The sequence below is a fragment of the Ambystoma mexicanum genome, chromosome 12 (assembly GCF_040938575.1).
Source record: "Ambystoma mexicanum isolate Mex_15411 chromosome 12, UKY_AmexF1_1, whole genome shotgun sequence".
Classification (NCBI taxonomy): domain Eukaryota; kingdom Metazoa; phylum Chordata; class Amphibia; order Caudata; family Ambystomatidae; genus Ambystoma; species Ambystoma mexicanum.
Window position 1 is genome coordinate 355,429,192 of NC_090936.1, and position 25,519 is coordinate 355,454,710.

Genomic DNA, 25,519 nt, shown 5'->3' on the forward strand with positions numbered 1-25,519 from the left:
AAGGTTTTGAAAGAAGGGGGCTACCGTCTCACCCGTCGGTGTCCCAGTCCCACGCCCAGAGGACCCCCTCCAGGTGATCCTCTCTCAGTGGTCCACCCCCAGCAACTGGATCGAATAGCGATGGCTGTGTCCTGGCCACCTGAATGAGGAATTTCTCATAGGGCCCAGAACACTGCACATAGCTCCAGGATGTTGATATGAAGATCCTTCTCATCTGGTAACCACAGGCCTCTGGCATGCAGACTTCCGGTGTGTGCTCCCCATCCCTGTAGATAGGCATCTGTGGTAACCGTCTCCTGGTATTGGGGATTCTGAAATCCTGTGTCTTGGGTGATGTTGGAGCAAATGCCCCACCATACTATCGCCCGACAGAACTCCTCGTTGAGCGGAATCTTGTCCGCGAAGCTTCCCGCCACCTGTATCCAGCGGGCATGCAGGAATTCCTGGAGACTTTGCATCTGAAATCTGCAGAGCCGGACAAGGTAGATGCAGGATGACATCATGCCCAGCAACGACTTGACGACAGCCGCTGAACCTTCCCGAGAATGGCTGTTATACTCTCCTCTAGGGGCGACGCCAGGAAAGACACCGTACTGAGTCTTTGTGCTTAGGAACTGTGATGGCGTCAAGCAGGACTTTGGATAGTTGACGGAGAATCCTAGATCCGTTAGTAGCCGGACGGTCGCTTACGTGTTTCCGACGGCCAGCTCCTGCAAGCGGGCGCGAATCAACCATCCAGGTATGGGTAAACGTGTATGCCCTGTAGGCCTAGATGGGCTGCCACTGATGCCAGGCACTTCGTGAACACTCTGGAGGCCAACTTCAAACCAAAAGGTAGGGCCTTGAACTGGTAGTGCTGCTCCTGCACCACGAAGCATAGACATTTCCAATGTTTCTTGTGAATGGGGACGTGGAAGTAGGCATCCTCCAGGTCCAGTGACATCAAGAAATGTCATCTTTCCAGTTGTCCGAGCATGTGTTGCAACGTGACCATCCTGAATTTTCGGGACTTCAGCTATTTGTTCAGACATCGTAGCTCCAGCCACCCGTCTTCTTTCCGACCAGAAAGTATCTGGAATAGACTCCGGAGCACCAGAGTCCTTGGGGAACTAGCTCTATCGCCCCTCTTCGGAGCATGGCCTGTACCGCTTCCAGGAGCTGAGCAATGTACTGCTCGTGACCAACAACCGAAGGGATCCGCGGACACCTGTGTTGAAACTCCAGGGTATGTCTTGGAGCAAGAGGGTCCAGCAACCATCTGTCAGTGAGCTTTCTCCACTCACTGACAAACCTTGTCAGCCGGCCTTCCACCGGGGTGCACAGGTGGTGGCCCGACGTCCGGGCCGGTTCAGGCTTGCTCGGTGCTGGGGTCCTGCCCTGCGTGCGATTGCAAAGCTGTCCTCTGCTAGGCCTTGGAACAGCTTCTTTACGCTTCCTGAGTCATGGATCTGGAAGGCTGAAGGCACAATGAAGAGAAACCTTTGGAAGATCTGCTCGATTTTGTCCTGGAGGAGCGAAAGTAAGAGTAGTGCTGCTAGAGAGTGCCCAGGCAACGGGCCGTCTTCGTATTCGCCTTGATGGCCTGTAGGGACTAGTTGACAATCTTCCTAAAAAGATTATCTCCATCGAAGGGCATGTCCAGCACCTTCGCTTGGACCTCCAGGCGGAAATTCGTGGCCTCCATCCAGCCTTCGCTACGAAGGCAGACACCATTCCCCATCTGCCGGTACACTGTGTCGGCAACATCCAATGCCACTGTGATGGCACGATCAGCTGCTACCTCCCCTTCCTGTAAGAGAGCGATAGCTTCGATCTTCTAATCATCGGGGAGGAACTCCAAAATCGGCCCAGCTTGTACCACAACTCCCTGTCATACCTAGCCAGGATCACCAGTGCATTGGCCACCTTGATAGTGAACACTGCGGTGTAAATCCCCTTCCTTCCCATAACGTCCATCCTCTTACCCTTGCTGTCTGGAAGGACCGAAGACGACAAGGATGTGTTGGCCGACCGCTTCCTTACGGCATCAATACCACCGAATCCGGCGATGACTGCGACTGCAGGCACTTGGTTGCGGACTCCGGTACCTGATACTTCTTTTCCAACCTATGCCTTTCGGCCGGAGTCGTGCAAGGGTTCTTCATGAGGTCCAGGCCCTTTTCCCAAACGTCGTCCAGAAGGGGTCCGCCATGACTGTCTTTCTCTTGGCTTTGCGCCTATGGTACAAGAAGCCCTCCTTATTAGTCTCCGTGGGCACTAACTGGAATAGCTCGGATGCTCTTGTGATCATGGAGAGGATTATACCACTTCATCCGGTGGATAGACCCTATGTGGGGCATCCAAATGTTGGGATTTGCTGTCTGCTGTGACGATTGACGATATCCGCGTCATCATCCTCTGTTGTCGTGGCCGTATCTGTCCCAGTACCCCTGTCTGGGTCTGCTGGGGGAGAAGGGACCCAACGTGGCAGTGATATGATATAATATGATAGGTTATTTATAACGCGCTTAATACCCAGAGATTTCTAAGCGCGGACCCAGGGATCGAACCTCTGGTGCTCCGTGTCGTCTTGCTTCCAAGGCGAGCATGTTGCCCCTGAGCTATCCACCAGAAACAATGTTGTAATGGGGGCGTCAGATGACGCTTCCTTTTCTTCATTGGAGGCTGATCAGGGACCCGGGGAACCACAGGTACCGGAGCCAGAGGCATCCTCAACTGGATCTCTGATACCAAGGTGTGCAGAGTCGACAGAATATCCAAGGAAATGTCTCTTGCCTGAGATGGCAGAACAGGCAAACTCGGCCCTGCAACATCGTCACCGTCCTCCTCCTCTTCCACGTCCTTATGGACTGTGTGTAAGTACTCCTAGACTTCGTCGTCCGTGGACAAGACCTCCATGGCTTGGGCGACAGCCTGGGAGGGCTGTTTCGGGGCCTCCTCGCCCCCTCCTTTTCCACCCCTGAGGGTCTTGAACTGGAGCCTGAGACTGTTCCCCCCTCCTGGCGTGCCAGCAGACTTTGCCAAAGTCTACCTTTGCAGGGTCAACGCCCTTAGCTGCAGCCATCTCCAACTCATCGTCGATAAAGTCAACGATGGAGTTGGAGATGGGGCCTGCTTGGGCTGCTCGGCCTTCTCCTCTGTCCGCGGCTTCTCGGATTTCTCACGAAGTGTAGCTGGGGTAGATGACTTCCTTTTCGAGGACAAGCGCGATTGCTGCCTGGCAATGGAGACAGATGATGATTTCGATTGCGCCCTATCCACCTTAGTACCCGCTTCCATGTCGACCCCAGTGGACTCAGACTTGCGGTTCTTGGCCTTGTCTTGGACCCCCATGGATGAGGCACCCTCTCAGGACTTAGAAGACTGCTCCTCGGACCGACCGGTCCGGGTGAGGCATGACCCTGCCTGTCCCTGGTCGTCTTCTTGGTGAACCCGAGGCTAATTTCACACTCCACTTCCTGGTGGTCCAGGTGCAGGCAGAAGAGGCATTGCAAGTGCTTGCCCTCCACAAACACGTTCCATAGCCCACATTTGGTGTAGGGCTTGAAGAGGGGCCTTCCCTCCTCCTCCTCCTCCGTCATGGTCGGAGGACAGGAAGTAGGGCCGAGGGCCTTCTAGAATCTTCAGCGATCTTCTCCCTTGAGGGGCGTTGAAATTCACCGACAATGGGTTCCCGCTCTCAGCAGATGTAGAAGAGAGCACAAGGGCTCACTAGAAACAAAAATAGAACTTTTTTCTGTAGAAAACACAAAAATAAAGTACAAATAGCTCAGAGAGCAAACTGGAGGACTCCCGACACTGAAGCGTGAGGTAAAAATCTGAAGATGGCTGCCAGAGGAGGGGCTTAGGGAGAGGACTGTCATTGGATGGGGGCAGTATGTGTTAGGAAAGAATTGGTGCAGTCACAATGTTTGAGACTACACAAGACTTATCTTCTTGGTATTAGGAAACCCACTTGTTGGATAGGTCTGTACTACACAGGTTGGTAGTGTGACTGAGCAGCCATGTTTATCTCAACAGGGGTAAATGTGAGCTCTAGAGCTGAACAAATGAAATCCGTAAATACAAGTAGCCAAGTAAGACTTACACTCAAGGTTTCAGTTATAAATAATTATTTATATATTTTACTTCAGCTTTAAATAAGCATACTTTAAAAAGGTAAAAGGTTGTAAAATAAACTTTGAAATTACTTTTCTGAATCAAACAAGTCAGTGAATAATCTTTAGATTTAGTTCATATACTTCTCCTACACTCAGAGGTGACTTCAATCACAAGGATAGTATTTGAATTTAAATATTACACTGTTATACTTTGTAGATTCAGAGTTGCAGAAAAGAAAGGTTAAGGGAAGGGATAAGGTTAGAACATATTCTCAGAATATGTGTGGACAACTAAATCCTCCAATGAAGTCTAGATAAAGCATTTGCCCAGCAGTAACAGTGTGAACAAGCTACAACCTATGGAGAGACAAGTAGTATCAAAGTCAATGGATTAAGAAGAGTGCCTTTAGTAAGCCAATACAGACAAAGCCATTTGGAAAACAGTCAATGCATCTGATGTACTTCTTGGATCAAAGTCTTGCACAAAGTTAGAGAGTTCAATAAAATCCCTTGTAGGGTCACAAGGTGTTAAACGTGTGGGAGGTAAGTTGAAATTAACTCGAATAAGGTAAACCAATGTGATTCCCAAGTGAGAAGAGCTGGGGGTCTCTAAGGATGAAGGGAATTATCACAGAAATGAAAATTCTACCTAACACTGGTCCCCCAGACTAAGGGACAGGAGGATTTAATCCACTCCTGATGAATCTCTTATTCCAGTCGGTCATACTTTCTGGAGAGACTATCGGCACCCTAACCTATGATCTATACTGAAATCAACTCCTTGGTGGCTAATTGACCATCTCAACAATTTAGGATTTTCCCCCTTTATTTGCATTAACCATCTCAAGGGTTGGTGGTCAGTCTGAATAACAAAAGTAGAACCATAAAAGTATGGCCTAAACTTCTTCAGAGACCACACAATGGCAAAACATTCACATTCAATAGTTGCGCACCTTGTCTCACTGTCGTTCAGCTTCCTGCTGATGAAGCAGATAAGTTGTTCCCTCCTTTTCTCATCCAGTTGGCTCGAAAATACACTGTTCCTTGTATTAGAAGCATCTGTCTGTACAATGAAGGATTGGTTATAGTCAGGAGCTCTCAAGACTGGTGCTTGACAAAGGGCTTTCTTCAGTCCTTGAATGGCCTAATTGCACTCCTCATCCCACTTGACTTTCTTGGGGAATTTGGGTGAAGAGATTACATTTAAGGGAGAAGCTATGGTCCCATAGTTCTCTATGAAATTCCTGTAGAACTCAGTGAGACCAAGAAAGTCTCTCACTTGGATTTGAGTAGTGGGGGTGGGGGGGGGGCAGCCTTGTACAGCTTGTACTTTGCTAGGAAATTGTCTCACCTCCTCCGACCTCATGCCCAAGGTAGACCGCTTTACTCTGACCAATTTGACATTTAATCACCTTTATGGTCAGGTGGGCCTGTTCCAGGGCCTGCAAAACATATCCTAGGTGGTGAAGACGCCTTTCCCAAGTGGGGCTGAACACTGCAATCTCATCAATGTCATCCAAGTATGCCATGCAGAAATCCTCTAACCCATTCAGAACTTGATCCACCATTCCCTGAAATGTAGCGGGTGCATTCCTAAGTCCAAAAGGAATAAACTTAAACTGGTATAAGCCTCCTGGGGTGGATAATGCAGTCCTCTCCTTGGCATGGCCTGTCAGAGCTATTTGCCAATAGCCTGAGGTCAGGTCAAATGTACTGAGGAATTTGGCTGACCCAAGTTTGTCCACCAGCTCATCTGTCCTTGGTAAAGGATTGGCATTAGTCGTGGTGACTGCGTTAAGAGCCCTATAGTCCACGCAGAATCTCAATTCTTTGGTTCCTGCCTTTGCCACTAGTACAACTGGACTAGTCCAGGAATTTGTAGATGGCTCAATTACCCCAAGGTCAAGCATCTTCTTGACCTCCTCCTTTATATGAGATCCAACATGATCTGACATTCTGTAGCCCCTGTTTTTGACAGGGAGACTGTCACCAGTGAGAATATCAGGCTGGCCCCAAGAGATCAAGCCTGGTGTCAGTGAAAATAGAGAGGCAACTGATTCAACAGAGCCTTGCACTCTTCTGAAGAGAGTTTCACTCCTTCAATTGTCTAATCTGTGATACGCTCATCTGGTTTCTGCGGAGGCGTTGGGGCACGGTTGCAGCCCTCCCGGGGGTGAGGTCGCTCAGGTCCGACTTCGACCTCTGCGCTTATGTGGTGACTGGTGGTAATAGGTGATGCTGCTCGGGACTGCTCCTGCGTGGAGAATAGGGGGCGTGAGTATGCCAGCTTGTGCGCCTGATCCCCATCCAGACCCCTTCTCCCAAACCGTGGTACTCGTGGGATGCGCTGTCCCTGGAAACCTCACCTGTTGATTAGTTTTGGCGACCACTCCGTCCTGCTGCTTCCGGCAGGGGCGCTTGTATGATCTAGACCAAGTTCCTTCACTGGTCCCTTGCACGTGGTAGTCCAGTCTTGCTGCGACTAAGCCACTATACTTCAGGTAAGTGTTCCTGTTTGCCTTTGTCTTTCCTCGTCTATTTTTGTTGTATTGTAAAGTTCGTTGTCTTGTATTGCTGTCCGTTTCACTTTTGATGTTTGCTCTTTTGCTTTCTTCCCTTGCAGGGGATGTTGCCGGCCCAGCAGAAGCTGCGGAGCTCGAGGCGACAGCCGGAGGGAATGAGGAACGAAGCTGCAGCGGTACAGTAGCTGGTAAATTGTTAACTAGGGGGCGTGGAGGGTTCAAATGTGTCACCTAGGACAGATGTTCTAACCATGACTTTCTTCTTCTTCACAGGGTCCGAGTTCGTGGATGCGGAGTGCAGTGCTGCTGCGTCGGGATCAAGATCACTGGATGTCAGGAGATGAGTCTGCACATAAAGCGATGAAGCGCCGGTTTCCTGGAGGTGAGTATGCAGAAGAACGCCTGGTTTCAAAGGTAAGTAAACTTGTCCAAGCGGCGGTGAGCGTCACGTTGTACGTGAGTGCACAGTAACGCGAAGCACCGCCTTAAGGATGGAGCAGCTTAAATAGCTGAGCTTCTGAAGCCACGCCCACCAGGTTCAGCCTGCCTGCCACACCCTGCCACACCTGATGAGTCAGCACATGAAGACCAGGCCTAGGGAGCCACACCCGATGAGTCAGCACATGAGGATGTTCTCTGGAATAAAGGCTTTCAGCTCCTGGAAAGTTCTTGTAAAATAAAAGCACTCCTGCACTGAAATAAAATAAAAGCACTCCTGCACTGAAATAAAATCTTCCTGCTCACATCTCTATATGAGCCTGGTGCCAAAGGCGCCAGGACTGAGTCCAGCCAGGGCACCTGTGGTTATAGGTCTCAAAAGGACATAAGTGTGTCAAGTGACCCATTGCCCCCATCACTAGATGGTGTGGTTTTTGTGTTCTGGGGCCTGTGGCCATGACAATCTGAAGGTTGTCCCCTGAGGAGATCAGCGAGAGGCTAACTTTCCTCCTCCACGGTTAGTGTGATAGACCCTAGGGGCTTCCTTGGGGTTGCCCAAGTCCACTAAATAATTGACCTTCCCAACCTTGCCTACAACCTTGAAGGGCCCAATACATTTGTCATGTAAGGCCTTCTGCCTTGTAGGCACCATAACCAATAATAACTGGTCTGGAGTGAACTCCACCATGTTGGCCTTACGGTTGTGCCAATAGTTGACCAGAGCCTGGCCAGTTTTCAGGTTTTCAGAAGCTCTGTCATCATCAGTGCTATCCTCTTCCTGAGGCCTAGCACATAGCCAATGAGTCTCACTGCCTGTAGGGAAGGAGCGTTCTCTAAAACTTCCTTGACCAGGGCCAAAGGGCCTCTGATTGAATGACCATAAAGAAGTTCAAAGGGGCTACAACCAACCTGAGCTTGAAGGACTTCTCTGTAAGCAAAGAGAAGACATGGCAGTAGAAGGTCCCACTTTCTTCTAAGGGGTTCCGCTAAAGCACCTATCATGCTCTTCATAGTATGGCTAAACCTCTCAACCAAGCCATTGGTTTGGAGATGGTAGGCTGTTGAGAACTTGTAAGTCAATCCACAATTTTTCCACATGGTCTGCATGTAGTGGGGCATAAAGTTTGATCCTCTATTAGAGATGACTTCCTTAGGAAAACATACCGTGGAAAAAATATCAAGGAGGGCCTTAGCCACTGCCTGTGCAGTCACAGTTCTCATACATATTGCCCCAGGGTACCTGGTAGCATGGTCTACCACAACCAATATAAATCGGTTGCCTGAGGAAGTTGGAGGGTCTAGGGGACCAACAATGTCAATCTCCACCCTTTCAAAAGGGGCTACCACCACAGGGAGGGGCACTAAAGGTGCCACATTCTTGGGTCCACTCTTGCCAGAAGTCTGACAAGTGTGGCAGCTCCTACAGAACTTGTCCACATCTGCACCCATCTTGGGCCAGTAGAAGTACAGAGAAAGCCTCTCTTTGGTCCTGTTAAAACTCAAGTGACCAGCCAGAGGGATCTCATGTGCCAAGAGTAGGAACTTCTGTCTCATCTCCTGGGACACTACCAATCTCCTGTAATCCCCTGGGGTAGACTCTGTAGGTTTACTATAGAGGAGGTCACCCTCCCAGTAAAGCCTATGCTTCCCTGGCTCTTGCCCTTCCAGCTGGGAAGCTGTCTGCTGACCCAGACCTTCCAGAGAGGGACACTCTTTGCCCTCTGCTGAAGTCTGCCCTAGAGGGTCTACCTGCTGCAAGTAAAGTTTGCAGGTCAGGATGGTCTCTAGGATCCAGATCTCCAATGCAGGGAAGGTTTTCTTCCAGCTCTGTGTCACCAGTAGCTATCTCCACAGAGATTGGTTGGTCTTCCCACTCAACTTCAGCTGGGAAAGGGGGCACTGGGGTGACCTGGAACAGTCTTCTTGGGGATGTGCACAGGTTTTGGCCTAAGACCTTTCTTCTTTCCAGAGACTTCTTTAGTCTCTTTTCTCTTCTTTGAAGTTGAAGGGTGGCCTTCCTGTAGACAGGAGGTATTGGAAATTTCCTCAACCTCAAACTGAGAATCTCTTCAAGTTGCATCTCTGGCCAATCTTGTGTTCTCCGGTTTCGTTTTGCTGGGAGGCCTGGGGGTAGTAGACACTACTCCAATAGCCTTCAAGTCATTCCCCAACATGACTCTCCCTGGCACTTCATTCTGTACACTAACAGGGGTCCTAACAGTCATGTTATTGCGATGGATGAGAGCTGGCAGAATAGGGACCATTTGAATCGGGCCTCAAGCAAGTTTAGTGGGACCTTTGGGTGTCTTAGCTACATCCTCGGGTTTGAAAACAACTTTCATCAACCACTGTTATGCTTGCCCCAGTGTCTCTTACGGCAGGAGTTGCCTGAGCATCTACAAGAACAGTGTCCTTATAATATTCTTTGGTGTTATCTGGAATGGTGTTATAAACATCCACATTCTGTTGTTCCCACAGACCCAGGGACACTAAAGATACACTGGCTTGAACTCCAACGGGGTCTTCAGCCAGTAGTTGAAAGTGGGCACTTGCCATTTGGGCTTCTCCCTCAGGGAAGAAGGCTAAGAAGACGGTGTGGACCCCTTAAGGTTTACCCTTACATCTGGGATCCCCTTTCACATGATCTACAGACCCACATACAAAACATTTACCAAATGTTCTCTGGAATGGGGGCGTTCTGTTGACCTCCCTCTGGTTTGGCACCAGAGGGTTCACTAGACCTAACAGGTTCCCCGTGGGATCCACCCTTGTTATGTCTGGGGACCTCTTTTGGATGGTTGGAATTATAATTCTCTTTACCCTCTTTCTTGAGCTGCTTCCCCTCTTTCATCTTGTGAGTAGCCCCAGAATCTTTACGAATGGCCCTGTTGGCTACCCGTAAGTCAGCAGCGTGTGCCCGCTTTTTAGTATCAATTTCCTTTGAGTCAGCCAAGTGCTGTCGCAGCTCAGGCGAGCAGGCATCAAAAATAGATTCAAGCAAAAAAAGATTTCTCATTCCTTCAAAGGAGTTTACTCTGTAACCCTTAACCCAACCATCTAAGTTCTTCAAACATTCACGTAGCAAGGTGGCCCAAGGTGTACCATCAGTCTGTTTGAGGGTCCTAAACCTCTTAAGGTACTGGGACGGAGTCCTCCCAAATCTGGCTATTAATGCCAGCTTAATGGACCCATAATCCTTTCTGTCACTGGCACCCAACTCCATAACAGCATCACAACCATTCTGGGGGAGCCTAGACATGAGCCATGGAATCAAATCATTCCCACTTATTCCTTGGAGACAATAGGTGTATTCAAACGTACTTAGCCAATCCAACACATCAGGTTTATGTTCATACAAACTCACTGCTTCTTTAGGCAGGCAAGGCCTCTTGGGACTAGTAGACCTAGAAGACCCTGAAAGGGAAGCAGAATCGAGGGGCATCTTTCTCATTTCCATTTCATGCTGAATTTCTCTTTCTCTTAGTTCCACCTCTTGATGTTGGTTTTCAGATAATACATCCAGTTTTTGAACTCCAACTCGAACCTTAGTCTTTCAAGTGCAAGATATTCTGGGCTTAGATTTGGACCTTGTGAGGTCATGAAAGGAAGTGGTTGAGGTACAAGGGCAGGCTGTGCAAGAAGGTGGCTGCCTTCTGGAGACTCCTCTCCCTCATCTGACTCTTCTTGTGGATTGGAGTTTTACTCTAAACTAGCATACTCATCATTATCTGCCATATCATTTTGGTTAGCAGATGTTGCAGGCCTAATACCCATGCTTTGGTGATTTAACAACATTTTAATTAATTCACATTTTTTTCCTTTCAGACCCAGACCCCTAGCTTTACACATATCTTTCAGTTAATCTACTTTCAGGCTAGTGAGGGCTGACTCATTAAAGTTATCCATATTCGGCATGTTACAAGTTGCTTATCTTTTTGGTGGAGCTTTAGCCTTGTGGCTGGTTTAGTTGGGCACAGGTACAACAAATAGTCAATGGGCCTCATTCCGAGGTGGGCGGGAAGGGATACCGGGCACCGGTAAGGAGACCGGTGCCGGTAATCCCTTACCGCCCAATTCCGAGGTCCCTTAGCGGGAACCGCAAGAGACGTGTGGTCGGACCACACGTCCCTTACGGGTCCCGTTAGGGGACCAGGGTGCTAATTATGGACCTGCAATTAGCAGGCCCGTAATTAGCGCCTTCCCCATTCCCATTGAGCTCTATGTGGGCTCAAATGGGAATGGGGAATGGCATTTGGAAAGGGGACTTACCGGGTCTGCCAAGGGCGGAATGTCCCAGTAAGTTCCACTCCACCAGGTTGGACCTGGACACGATTTTGGAGGCAGCCATGGCGCTAATTGCGCCATGGCTGCCTCCAAAGTCGTAATGAGGCCCAATGTAACCACTCTACGCCAATCCCTCCGCCTGCCACCAGTGTTAGGTAGGAATTGGTGCACTCACACTGTGTGAGACTACACAAGATATATCTGCTTGGTATTAGGTAACCCACCTTTTGGTATAGGTATATTCTACACAAGTTGGTAGTGTGACTGAGCGTGGTAAATGTGAGCTTTAGAGCTGTACAAATGAAATCCGTAAAAGGTACACTTACACTCAAGGTTTCAGTTACAAATAGTTATTTATTTAACGTCAGTATTAAATAAGCATACTTTAAAAACATAAAAGGTTATAACAATACGAATAAACTTTGGAATTACTTTTCAGAATCAAACAAGCCAGTGAATAATCTTTGGATATGCTTCATACACTTCTCCTGCACCCGGAGGTGACTTCAATCAAAAAGATAGTATTTGCATTTATATATTAGACTGTTATACTTTGCAGATTCAAAGTTGCAGAAAGGAAAGGTTTAGGGAAGAAAAAGGTTAGAACAGATTCTCAGAATATGTGAGGACAACTAAATCCTCCAATGAAGTCTAGATAAACTGCCTCATCACAAGTTTGGCGGTAACCCTTAAATGTGGCGGTAACGCTATTACTGCCGCATTTAAGGGTCCGCCAAATCATGGGCTTGGAAGATTTACCCCCAGCTCTGAGCACGGGGCAAATCTGCTGCAATTTTGCTGATTTTCAGCGCTATTACCGCTGAACATTCCCCATTGGGCCCAATGGGGAATGGGAAATTCCCAAATTGGCCCAATGGGGAATGGGGACTTACTGTCCCGCCAAACCTGTGATCCGGCGCTAATATCACCGCAGGGTTTGGCGGTAGGGCTAATAGCCCCGGCATTGCGTTCAACTCGTGATGCGGCCCAAAGCCTTTGCCCAGCAGTAACAATGTAAACAAGCTACAACCTATGGAGGTACAAGCGGTATCAAGTCAATGGATTAAGAAGAGTGCCTTTAGGGATCCAGGACAACCAAAGTCATTTGGAACACAGTTTATGGGTCTGATGCACTTCTTGGATCAAAGTCTTGCACCATTTTAGAGAGTTCAATAAAATCACTTGCAGGGTCACATGCTAATAATCCTGTGGAAAGGGAGTTGAAATCCACTTGAATAAGGTAAGCCAATGCAATTCCCAAGTGAGAAGAGTGCGGCTCAAGGAAATAAGTTAAGTACCCCAGACCTAAACAGTACCTCTGGTTAGAAGAAGAGTGGTCCAGCTGAATTCCGTCTTGCTACAGCGATGCAGACCCTGGTTCCGTAGCCTCAGTCGTGGGGACAAGAGGGAGGATGTCTGGAGGGCTCCTGCGGCGGAACTTGGGAGGTTGTCGGTTGCTACAGGCTCTTTTCGGTTCAGCAGCACTTTGCGGTTTCAGCGCTTAGCAAACAGGATCCATGTGGATCTCGGACACAGGTTGGACTCTTTGCTCCCTTGGTCGTGCACTCTGGTGAGGGCACTCTGGATCTGGAGGTCCTGCTTGTGGAGGGTCCTTAAGAGTCTCTTGGAGCTTCTAGTCGAATTTGTTCTGTGGCAGATGTTGCACTCGACTGCTGACACTCCACCCCTGGCATTGGGCTCTCGCAGCAACAGAGAAGCACAGCAAGTTGGGGATGGTGGTCCAGTGGAGTTCGTCTTGGGGTTAGTTGGTCCCACTAACTCAAGGGGAGAAGCTGTTCCGTCGGGAGCTTTGCTGTCGAAATGAAAAAGGAGGTCACTACAGCAGCAGGGCTTCACCGGGCAATTCGAAGGTCCAGGAGGTGGCAGCAAGCTTCGTTCACGGTTTCTTCGTCAGGTGTTTCTCCCAGTGGTCGAATCTACCGAGTGGTCGAAGTGTATGAAAAGAAGTAGTGGAACTATGTTCCCTACTGGTCTGCACTGCTCCCCACAAACCCCATCACCACAGCCCCTCCCATGCACAATACAAATCCCAAAACACATGTGCCTCCTGTTTAAGGGAACATCCACTGCAGTGCAATGACAGTGCAAGTTTCAACTTCTTCCTACACTTTTATTTTAAAACAAAACCGTTCCGCAACGGTTTCTTTTTAAAATAAAAGTATAGGAACGGTAAAGCCCAATTAAAAGAAGTAGAGGAGCACCGCTCCCGACCACTCCCGCCCTCTTCGACCACTGACTCTACCTGTAGTCCCAAAACCCTTGCCTTTTAAGCAGTTTTCTCCCATTCATGAACAGCTTAGGCTGTCAATCACACAGCAGGGTGGCTGTCCTGAAAGGACAGCCAGCCAGTCAATCAGGACTAGTTTCATTCAGGCATTCCTAGAGACAAAGAACAGGGGAGTTTCGGGACCCTCCTTCACATCCTGTCCTTCCAGACTCACTGGAGCCAGGGGCAGGGTTAAGGGCTGAAGCCTGCCAAAGGCAAGACAAACAAAGGGCTCAAACCTGTCCCAACACACAGAGTAAAAGCCAAGGAAGACCCCACAAACAGAAAATGGTGAACAAAGAGAGGGGCCATTTTGACAAAATGGTCACCCATGGGTGCTGTACTGCAGCTGAGTGTTCAGCCTGCGGTAGAAAAGCACAATGGTAGGACAAATTAAACCATTGCAGCCAACCATTTAAAGTAGTGAGGGTAACATAAACATGTTACATTAGAAAGTAGGATCAGGGGCTACTAAGTAACCCCCCAGCACTCCACATAAGATGGGGTGTGCTGGACCTAGAAACAGAAATAGGTAAGTAAAGTCACCAAAGAAAGGGTATCTAAACCTTAAGAGAAAACAAAGGGATTTCTCAGTGACACTGCACTAAAGGTGCTGTGTGACGCCATAAAAAAAGCAGATGCCTATGGAGTTTGTCAGACTCCAAAAACAGTAAAAACACAAAATCCAAATCAGGGAAAACACCTGTGAGAGTGAGAAAAAGGTACCACTCACTCAGGAGTTAAAATGAAAAAGTCCTAAATCCAGCAACAGAGCTGGGGGTCTCTAAGGTTGAAGGGAATTAGCACAGCAATTAACATTGGGCCTCATTACGAGGTCGGTGGTAAGGGGTTAACGGCAACGGTAAGGGTGCCGTTCACCCCTTACTGCCTCATTACGAGGTCCCTTAGCGGGTCCCGCTAAAGGACCAGGGAGCTAATAACGGGCCCACTATTAGCGGGCCCGTTATTAGCTCCATCCCCATTCCCACTGAGCCCTATGGGGGCTCGAATGGAAATGGGGAATGGTTCTCAGAATGGGGACTTACTGGGTCCTCCAAGGTTGGAATGACCCGTTAATTCCCTAGTCCAAGAACCCGGACCCGGAAGGCGCTAAGGGGGTAGCCATGGTGCTAATAGCACCATGGCTACCTCCAAACTCGTAATGAGGCCCATTCTCCCTAACACTAAGGGGGTCATTACGAGGTTGGAGGTAAGGGGTTAACGGCACCGGTAAAAGTGCCGGTGCCGGTAACCCCTTACCGCCGCATTACGGGGTCCTTAGGCGGGACCCGCTAAGGACGGCTGGTTTTACCAGGTGCCCTTAGTGGGAGCCGCTAAAGGACCAGCATGCTAACGACGGGCCCGTCCCCAACGGGCCCATCGTTAGCATGGTCCCCATTCCCATTGAACCCAATGGGGGCTCGAATGCGAATGGGATGGGTTCCCTAAATGGGGAAATACCAGGTCCCCCAAGGTTGGAATGGCCTGGTAATTCCCCATTCAGGGAACCCGAACCCGGTATGCGGTAAGGGTGTAGCCATGGGGCTAATAGCGCCATGGCTACCTCCAACCTCGTAATGACCCCCTAAGTCCCAGAGGACAGTGATTGGTTTAAAGGAGAAATACAGTTTGTACGTGAAAGTGAATCCATTTTTTCTTTCACCGAGGAATCCCAGCCTGACGACGGGGAATATTCATGAGCATGTGAATCCATGCCAGACCCCATACTGGAGCACTTGGTTTTGTCCTATTTACGGGTTGGCAAAATAATGGGGTTCCCCATTTGAAGGAACTCAATTGTTAATGCTGATATTCTAGGTATAGTTTGGATGATTTTCTAATGTTAGGGCTTCATAGCTTTCAGTTAAGTATTTTACTCTGTCTTGAGTAGGTTTTGGAGTTAACATAGAACCATGGTTAATTCTAGACTTAACTGTCAAGTTTGTTCTGAAATACCTTTATTTGACAAGGTTCATTGTTTGAGAGACTAGGAAGACCATACAACGAATTTGAGAATGTCGGCAGACCAGTTAAATCGTTTCGAAAAACGTCACAATCTTGCTTCTTCTGCTTAGCTGCCTTGGTGAGTAAAGGTAATGGCTGATGTGGAGTAGTCTGTTTCTTGGGGCTCATTCAGTTAGAGGGGCCATGGCATCCAAGGTGTTTGGTTGGGTGTGAGGTTTGAGGACATTCTCAGAGCTGTGGATTGGTCCAGGGACAAAGTTTTTCGTGTGGTCATTCATTCATTTTATTTTATTTATGTTTGTATATTTAGCAGCGCACAAAACTTTGAGGCATATAGGCGCTAGTTACAGTGCATTTGGTGTTACAAGCAAATAGCACGTGCATCATGAGGCTGAAAAGTCATTACAGGTGGGCTACAGGCAGGTTACATGAGGAGCGCAAGCCTAAAAGTCAAAATCAGGTAGGTTGCATACAGGTTACTAGAGTAGCACCAGGCTAAGAGTTCAAATCAGGTTGTAGACCACAGGTTTAGCGTGAGGAAGTCAGGTAAATTGCATACAAGGCACAAGAGAAGCACAGGCTAAGGGTCAAAATCGGGAAAGTTGCAGGCATGTTACAGATTTAGCACAAGCTAAGAGTCAAAATCAGGTAAGTTGCATACAAGATACAAACGTAGCAGAAGGCTAAAAGACAAAGGGCCTCATTACACGGTAGGCGGTAAGGGATTACCGGCACTGGTAAGGGCACAGGTGCCAGTAATCCCTTACCGCCCTACTACGAGGTCCCTTAGTGGGTCCCTTTCCTAACGCCTGGCTTTGCCAGGCGTTAAGGAAGGGACCCGTTGAGGGACTTCAGAGCTATTAAGGATATTAGCTCCATCCCCATTCCCATTGAGCCCTATGGGGGCTCAAATGGGAATGGGGAATGGTTCCCGGAATGGGGATTTACCGGGTCCTCCAAGGTCGGAATGACCCGGTAAGTCCCTATTCCGGGAACACGGACCCGGAATGCGGTAAGGGGTAGCGCCATGGCTACCGCCTACCGTGTAATGAGGCCCAAAATCAGGTACGTTGTAGATAAGATATAGGTTTAGCAGGAGGCTAAGAGTCAAAATCAGGTAGGCTGCATACAAGTAGCACAAGGCTAAGGGTCAAAATTGGGAGAGTTGCAGGCATGTTACAGGTTAAGCATGAGGCTTACATGAACTTACATTGACAGGTTACAAGTGCAGTTAAAACATAATAGTAGGTTGCAAGCGCACAGTCCGGAAAAGCCTCCTCTTGTGGTGGTGTGGGCTACGTCGGACATGCAGGAAAGGTAATAAAAGTTCCAAAATGAATGCACCGTCTCATACAGAGGAGCTGGGGGCTACATCGAAGGTGGTGCAAAAGTGAGTAATAATGGCCTGAGGAATAATTGGGCTAGTGGAGGTTGTAAATAGGCTTCTACGTTACAAGGTTTCTGGACAGAGATATACTGGGTCATTCGAAAAAACAACTTAATCGCAGGTAGGAAGAATGTAATCTGTTATGATACGAGGCTCCAGAATGTGAGTGGGAACATGTCCTGTCCGGAGAGTTGGGTGGTTTAGTGGAAGCACATCAGTCTAGCCTAAGGAGAAGGTGCAATAAGGAACAAGTTACTTACCTGTAACTGTTGTTCTCCAGCATGGGTCTGGCATGGATTCACATGCTCATGAATATTCCCCGTCGTCAGGCTGGGAATCCTCGGTAAAGAAAAAACCAGTATCAGTTTCGTTTCTGATCTGTCTTTCGTAGTAATAACCAATCACTGGTCTCTGCGTCATACTGACCACAGCCAATGACTGCCCTCTACCTAAGCACCGCCTCTGGCAGCCATCTTCAGATTTGGAAGCACGTGAAGTGGCAGTATGACCAAGTGAAGAGCCGCAGAGGGGTAGGCGGGAGGGTTCGCATGTGAATCCATGCCAGACCCATGCTGGAGAACAACAGTTACAGGTAAGTAACTTGTTCCTTCTCCAGCATGGGGTCTGGCATGGATTCACATGCTCATGAATAAAGAATACATAGCAGTACACACATGCACAACCACGGGAGGTGGCAAAGGCTCAACATTAAGCATCACATCAACTCAACATTAAGCATCTTACCTCCTCACCAGGCTCACCTCAGGCGAACAGGTTGCGCAGCACTGCTTGGCCGACCCTGGACTCCTCCCTGGAATCCCGGTCGACGCAGTAGAATTTCGTGAAGGTGTGCGTCGACCTCCACGTAGCAGCCCTGCATATGTCCAGCAGGGGCACACCAGATAGGAACGCCGTGGTAGCTGCGATCGCTCTGGTGGAATGGGCTCTCGGACGGCCAGGCAGCGGTCGGTTTGCCAACCGGTGACAGTACATGATACAGCCGGAGAGCCATCTGGAGATGGAAGCCTTCGAGAGAGCCTTCCCCTGATTGACAGGTCCAAAGTTCACAAAGAGTTGTGACGTCTTCCGAAACCCCTTCGTGCGGTCCACGTAGAACTTCAGCGCTCTAGCCACATCCAGCGAGTGCAAAGTCCTCTCAGCCGGCGACGAAGGCGACGGGAAGAACACAGGTAACACCAAGGGTTCGTTGAGATGGAAGTCCGACGGTACCTTGGGCATGAAGGAGGGGTGCGTCCTGAGCACTACCCTCGTGTCGTGGAAAGTCAAGTACGGGGCCTTGCAGGAAAGGGCCTGGATATCTCCCACTCGTCGTGCGGAGGTGATGGCCACAAGAAAAGCTGTTTTCCACGATAGAAACTTCAACGGGGCCGAGTGCAGAGGCTCGAACGGAGGTCCCATGAGCTTGGTCAGCACCACGTTGAGCTCCCACGCCGGGGCCGGAGCCTTCACCGGCGGGAACGATCTGAACAGTCCCTTCATGAACTCTTTCACCAGACGATGAGACCACAAGGACGTCCGCCCCGTGGTTCTGGTGTATCGGGAGATCGCAGCAAGATGAATCTTGATGGACGCGTGTGCCAAACCAGCTTTGGCCAGCGTCAGCAGGTACGGCAGTACTTGGGGAGCCGTAATCCGTAGAGGGTTAATCTTCTGTGCGTGGCACCAGACAGAGAACCTCTTCCATTTGTGTCCGTAGCATTTAAGAGTCGAGGACGCCCTGGCCTTTGCAAGAACCTCTCTGCAATCGGCCGGTATGTCGTATCCTCCAAACTCTAGCGCTGCAGGAGCCAGGCCTGCAAGTTCAGCGACTTCGGGTCGTGGTGGAGGATGGCGCCTCCTTCCCTGGAGAGTAGATCCGCGTCCGCCGGCAGCTTGATCGGCGGGGACGCTGACAAGTCCAGAAGGTCCGGGAACCATATCTGCCTCGGCCACGCAGGTGCGACGAGGATCATCCTGCACCGTGACCTCTTGAGCTGGTTGACGAGCCGGATTAGCAGAGGCAAGGGAGGGAACGCGTAGAGGAACAGGCCCTCCCAGGGGAACGAGAAAGCATCGCCCATGCTCCTCGTCTGGGGAAACCTGCTGGCGAACCTCCGGCACTTGGTGTTCGTCGCCGTCGCGAACAGGTCGATCTGGGGTGTGCCCCACCGTCGGAAGAGGCGATCCACCAGATCCTGCCGTAGTTCCAACTCGTGGCACGAGCGCAGCTCCCTGCTGAGTGAGTCGGCGATGGTGTTTTTTATCCCTGCCAGATGAAACGGCACCAGAAAAATCCCTTGGGCGACGGCCCAATGCCACAGGTCCTGCGCCTCCTTGGACAGCGCTGGGGACCTGGTTCCACCCTGTTTCCTGATGTAAAACATGGTGGTGGTGTTGTCGGTGAAGATCCTCACCACCTTGCCCTTGAGGGACGGAAGGAAGGACCTGAGGGCCCAAAACACTGCACGGAGCTCCAGGACGTTGATATGCAGGGACTTCTCCGTCGGGAGCCAGAGTCCCCTCGCGTGCAGATTTTCGGTGTGCGCTCCCCACCCTTCCAGGGAGGCATCCGTGGTCACAGTCTCCTGGTGGGCTGGGGTCTGGAAGTCCATGCCCGCCGTCAGATGCGCGCGGGTGCCCCACCACCGTATCGCTCGTCGGAAACTCTCGTCGAGCTTGATCCTTTCCTCGAAGCTGCCCGTCGTCTGGATCCAGCGCGCATCCAGGAATTCTTGCAACGGGCGCATCCGGAGCCTGCACATGGGAATGAGGTAGATGCAGGAAGACATCATCCCGAGGAGGGACTTGATGGATCTCACTTTGGCCGCGTCGGCCACCAACATCCGTTGCACCTTGCCCAAGATGGTCCTGGTCCTCTCCTCCGACGGGGAGGCCAGAAGGGACACTGTGTCGAGCCTCGCTCCCAGAAACAGTGCGACTTGCGTGGGCACCAGGTGGGATTTGGCGTAGTTCACGGAGAATCCCAGGTCCGTGAGGAGTTGGACGGTCCTTGCCGTGTGGACCACGGCGAGCTCCTTCGTCTTGGCGCGGATGAGCCAGTCATCCAGGTAGAGGTAGATGTGAATCCCCTCGCGGCGCAGCTGCGCCGCCACCGGTGCGAGGCACTTCGTGAATACCCTGGGTGCCGACCGTAGTCCGAAGGGAAGGGCTTTGAACTGGTAATGACGCCCTTGGACCACGAACCTGAGGAATTTTCGGTGCCCCTTTAGGATGGGAATGTGGAAGTAGGCATCCTCCAAATCCAACGACGATAGGAAGTCTCCTTCCTCCAGTTGACCCAGGACGTGCTGGAGGGTGACCATCCGGAACTTCTGCGCCTTGATGAACTTGTTCAGCCGTCGCAGGTCCAGGATGGGGCGCCATCCTCCCGTCTTCTTCTTCACGAGGAAGTATCGCGAGTAGACTCCGGAGCCCCGAAGCCTCTTTGGGACGAGTTCGATGGCGCCCTTTCTGAGCATCGCCTTTACCTCCAGGAGAAGTTGAGGGACGTGAAGTTCTTTCCTGGCCACGGGGGGGACGCGCGGGCACCTTCTTTGAAACTCGAGCGCGTGGCCCCGGGCCAGGGCGTCCAGCACCCAACGGTCGGTGGAGATGGACTCCCACACGCTGACGAAGCCCGTCAATCCTGCTTGGACGCGGCCTTGCCGCCTTGACCTCCTTGGCGACGACGGCGGGGTCCGCTAGACTTGCCTCGTCCTCTGTAGGCCTCTTGCGACGACGAGCGGGCCGCTTGACGGTAGGAAGCGAAACCGCCGCCGGAACCTTTGGAGGCGCCCTTGCCTCCGCCGCTCCGAAAGGGCGTCCGTCGTTGCTGCAGGACTCCAAGGGCCCGGGCCGTCTCAGTATCCGCCTTGATGGCCTGAAGGGAATCGTCCACTGTCTTCCCAAACAGGTTGTTCCCGTCGAAGGGCATGTCCAGGACTCTGGTCTGGACGTCCTGCCGAAAGTCCGTAGCTTTGAGCCATCCACGACGTCGAAGGCAAACGCCGTTGCCCAGCTGGCGGAACCCAGTGTCGGCGATGTCCGTCGCCACGGTGATGGCGTGGTCAGAAGCCACTTCACCTTCCTGGAGGATCTCAAGGGCCTCCGCCCTCTTGTCATCTGGCAGAAAATCCAGCAGGGGAGCTATCTTGTACCAGAGCTCCCTGTCGTAGCGGGCCACGATAGCCAAGGCGTTGGCCGCTTTAATCGTCGTCGCTGCCGACGAGATGACTCTACGTCCCATAGCATCCAATTTCTTTCCCTCGCCGTCCGGCGGGGAAGTCGATGTGGAGGCCGCACCCCCCCCCGCTTTCTTCCTGGCTGCCGCGGAGACGACGGAGTCCGGGGTAGGCTGCGCCCGGAGGCATAGGGGGGCCGTGTCCGGGACCCGGTACTTTTTCTCGTACCGGTCTCTTCTAGCTGGCGTAGTGGAAGGGTTCTTGAGGAGGGAAAGGCCCTCATCCCAAATGTCGTCCAACAGAGGCACTGCGAGGACCGTCTTCCTCTTGGCCTCGCGCCACTGATAAAGGAAGCCTTCCTTTTTCTTCTCCTCAGGGCAGAGTTGGAAAAGCTCGGAAGCCCTGGAGATCATGGAGTGGAAAGATCCGATCTCGTCGGGCGGAGAAGCCCTGGTGGGGGGCGACGACGGAAAATCCTCGTCGTATGCCTCGTCGTCCGTACCCGTCGCTGCCGTGTCAGTCCCCGTATCATCCCCTCGGGTGGACGGGGAGGAGGGCTGGATGGGGCGCGACGGTTGAAAAGGAGGTGGAGGATGGATCCTTCTTTTCTTGGTAGGGGGAACACCAGAAGGTCCCGGTTCTGGATCCCCCGACGGGAGAGGTTCCTCCGTCGGTAACGGTAGCCTCGTCCTTATCTCGGTGCATAAGGACTGTATGGCCAACAAAATGGCCGCCGAGTTGTCTCGCGGCGCTGGCAGAGGGGAATCCGACGGGCGAGCAGGGGGGAATCCGACGGGCGAGCAGGGGCCCCGTCGGTATCCTCGATGATGTCGTCGTCGTCACCCGCGTCGTGGTCCATTCCGACGGGCTGGCCTTGTTCCACGCCTAGGCCGTGGCTTAAGACCTCGATCAGCTCCTCTTCTGAGGTTGAGGCCGAATCTACGACGACGCCCTGCCCCCCCTTCTTCTTCCCCACGGAGGGTTTCACGGGGGTCCTATCGATGGGCACAAAAGAAGACTCCCTCCGAGGAGGCAGGGAGATTCTGGGCCCTGAGGTCGCCACCACTGGCGCAGCCTCCACAGGCTGAGCCAGGGCCGCCGCGACCGTTTCGATAGAGGGCTTGGTCGGATGGATCAAGGCCTTCACCACCTTAGGTGCGCTCACCGCCTTATCCTTGAGGGAGGGGGCACTGCCACGCTCCTCCTCTGCCTTAGAGCTCGACCGGGGCCTCTCCAGGAGCTTCGCCGGGTGCTCGGCCTTCCTCTTACCCGACCCAGAGCGTTGGCTCGTGGTTGATGGTGCCGGGGAGGGTGCGCCCTGCCTGGCGCCCGTAGAGCCCGACCGTTCGGCGCTCCCGGTGCCAGCGGACTCGCGGTGCTTGGCCTTATGTTGGGCCCCCGTCGCCGGGGCGCCCTCAAAGGTCTTAGAAGACCGCTCGGATTTCTTCTTCTTCTCGCCAGACGGGCTCTTACCCTCCAGCCAGTTGGCGAGACGTTGATGACGGTCCTTCATGGTCCGTTCCGACATGTTGCCGCAAAACGCACAGTCCTTCTCCACGTGCGTTTTGTCCTCATGAAGGCAGTAAAGGCAGAAAGAGTGTTCGTCTTCCTTAAAGACGTTCTGCAGCTGGCATCCAGGGCAGACCCTGAACAGCTTTCCGGGCGTCGAGCTTCCCTTCTCCTGGGCCATCTCCGAGACCGGGCCTGAGAAGCTTCTGGAGTCCTCCGAAGTGTAGCTCGACGAAATCTTCACCCTTGAGGGGCACAGACGAATCCGACACGGGTCCCCGTTGATCGGATGTAGGATCGGTGGAGCTTGAGGCTCTTTTGACCGAAAGAATTGAAGTTTTTTGTGAAAAAGCGCGAAAAATAGCACTAACGCTCGAGAGCAATAGCACGAGGATCCCAACACATGAACGTGCGGTAAAAATCTGAAGATGGATGCCAGAGGCGGTGCTTAGGTAGAGGGCAGTCATTGGCTGTGGTCAGTATGACGCAGAGACCAGTGATTGGTTATTACTACGAAAGACAGATCAGAAACGAAACTGATACTGGTTTTTTCTTTACCGAGGATTCCCAGCCTGACGACGGGGAATATTCATGAGCATGTGAATCCATGCCAGACCCCATGCTGGAGAAGGCAGATAATGATGGTTAATGATTATTCATGGGAAAATCACGCTATAGGGTTACAGGAAGAGTAAAACCATCAATCCCGGTGCTTATAAAGTAATCGATGCAGTGAAGTGCAGGAAGTTCAGCTTAGTGTCTCAGTGAGAGGACACGCCCTGTCTGCTAGGGACAGTAACATAACGGTGGCACAACCGACAGATGTTAGAGCAGTAGAAAAGAATCACATATTGAAGAGGCAACGAACAACGGTGCAAACAAAGTAGTCATAGATCAAAATCATGGATAGAGTGAAGCTCATACTGAACGCATACTTGGAGTACAAAGTGAATGAAGGCTTGACCGAGTAATCGGAGGTGGCGCAAGGCACATACCTTGGTATACCGGAGTGGTATGGGCCTACCTTCCCAGACAGGAGTATTCATGGCCCTTAAAGGAGGCCCAGACAGGAGTATTCATGGCCTTTTAAGGAGGCCCAGACAAACGTATTCATGGCCCTTAAAGGAGGCCCAGACAAGCGTATTCATGGCCCTTAAAGGAGGACCATACAAGCTAATTCATTAGGCAATATGCCCGGAGACTTTGGGCCATTACTGCATAAGGTAATGTCCCCGGGGCCCATAGTTTCCGGCACAAGAGTAGTGTGGGCCTTAACGAAGGCCCTGGAGGGCATTACCTTATGCAGTAATGGGGATCCGTCTTGGGGCATATTGCCATTAGTACCCCGGCCCATTAGACCGGGGTATTCATGTTTTTTTTCCTGGCTGCGAGACGTGTTGCTTTGCGCAGTCAGAACATAAAAGTTAAAAAAATGGCTGCCACGGACAGAAAACGTAGTCCATTTTCTCTTTCCGTGGCGGCCATAGAAAACAAAAAAATGGCCGCCATGGAAGGGGAGAAGGGACTACATGTAGTCCCTTTCCCTTTCCATGGCGGCCATTGAAGTGAATTGAAAAAAAGTAAACAAAAACATGGCTGCCGTGGAACAGGGAGAAGGGACTATGTTAGAATATAATTATAATATGCATCTTTCTTAGCCCTGAGCTAATCCCTTTTTCGCAATCAAAATCCTGTTCTTTTAGTAATATTAAAAATGGGGTTGCATGTGTCAGTCATTGAGTAGACACAAAATAGAAATGTGTTCATGGCTTTCTCTGTCAGTAATTACAAGAAAAGACTAGGTCCGTGCAGAAGGCATCTATCAGTCGCCTGGCCTTCACTGATAAACCTAGGTTAAATAACATTAAGGACAGGTCCTCCTATCCCACGAAATAGATAAGGCTGTTCCAATATGGCTCTATTCTCTTAACTAAATGTTATGTAAAGACTGGTCGCACTAAGCAGACGTTAGTTACACAATGGGCCTCATTACAAGTTTGCCGGTCCGGCAACTACAGTACCGGTAAACTTGCTGGTACCATAGTTACCAGACCGGCAAACTACGAGTTCTGCTCACGGGTGCTTTCCCGCCCGCCAGGACTGGCCTGGCGGGCGTACCGGTACCCGCAAGCAGAGCATGTCGGATGCCCCGGCGGTTAGTACTTTAAAAACAATAGTAGAAACTAAACGAATACCCTTTAATTCAGCACAAGCTGCAGAAATCATAGCTTTGACTCGTGCTTATGAATTATCAGAAAACCTTTCTGTAAATATTTTTACTGACAGACAGTATGCCTTTGGTGTAGCACATAATTTCGGAAAACTACAGGCGGAAAGGGAATTTTTGACGTCACATGGAACTAAGATAGAGCATGTTTAATATTACTATTGTTGTCATCTCGAACGCTACCAAAGAAACTAGCAATAGTTAAATGGGCTGACCATCAGAAAATAGTGAAATTCATTGAGGAAATGATTTTGCTGACTCCACAGCTAAGAAAACAACGTTAGATTTTACCTTGGGATGTAGAATGCTGTGAATATTAGAAGGGCTCAGGATTTAGGATGTATGGAGGAAACCTCGGTTAGCATTAAAGAGATACAAGCAATGGCCACTGAAGAGGGAATAACGGGGTGGAAAGACAGCTTTGTTATACAGGATGCGAGGGGTGTTGGGTTACAAGGTCTAAAAAACAATGGATGTTACCTAATGCCTATGTACCTCTGGTTGGGCATGTGACCAATGGACCCGCCCACATACATGCTAAAGCTATTTGTAAATAATTGGAAAATGTTTGGTGTAATCCACTGATTACGGCAACAGCTGAGAATGTGGTTAGGAACTG

At 50.8% G+C, this 25,519-nt stretch overlaps 1 protein-coding gene across 7 annotated transcripts in view; it reads right to left on the bottom strand.

The window, feature by feature from the left end:
* The window catches only part of ITPR2 (inositol 1,4,5-trisphosphate receptor type 2), a 4,412,221-nt gene that overhangs the window by 4,343,952 nt on the left and 42,750 nt on the right, over window positions 1–25,519 (bottom strand). The gene's annotated exons all lie outside the window — the stretch shown is intronic.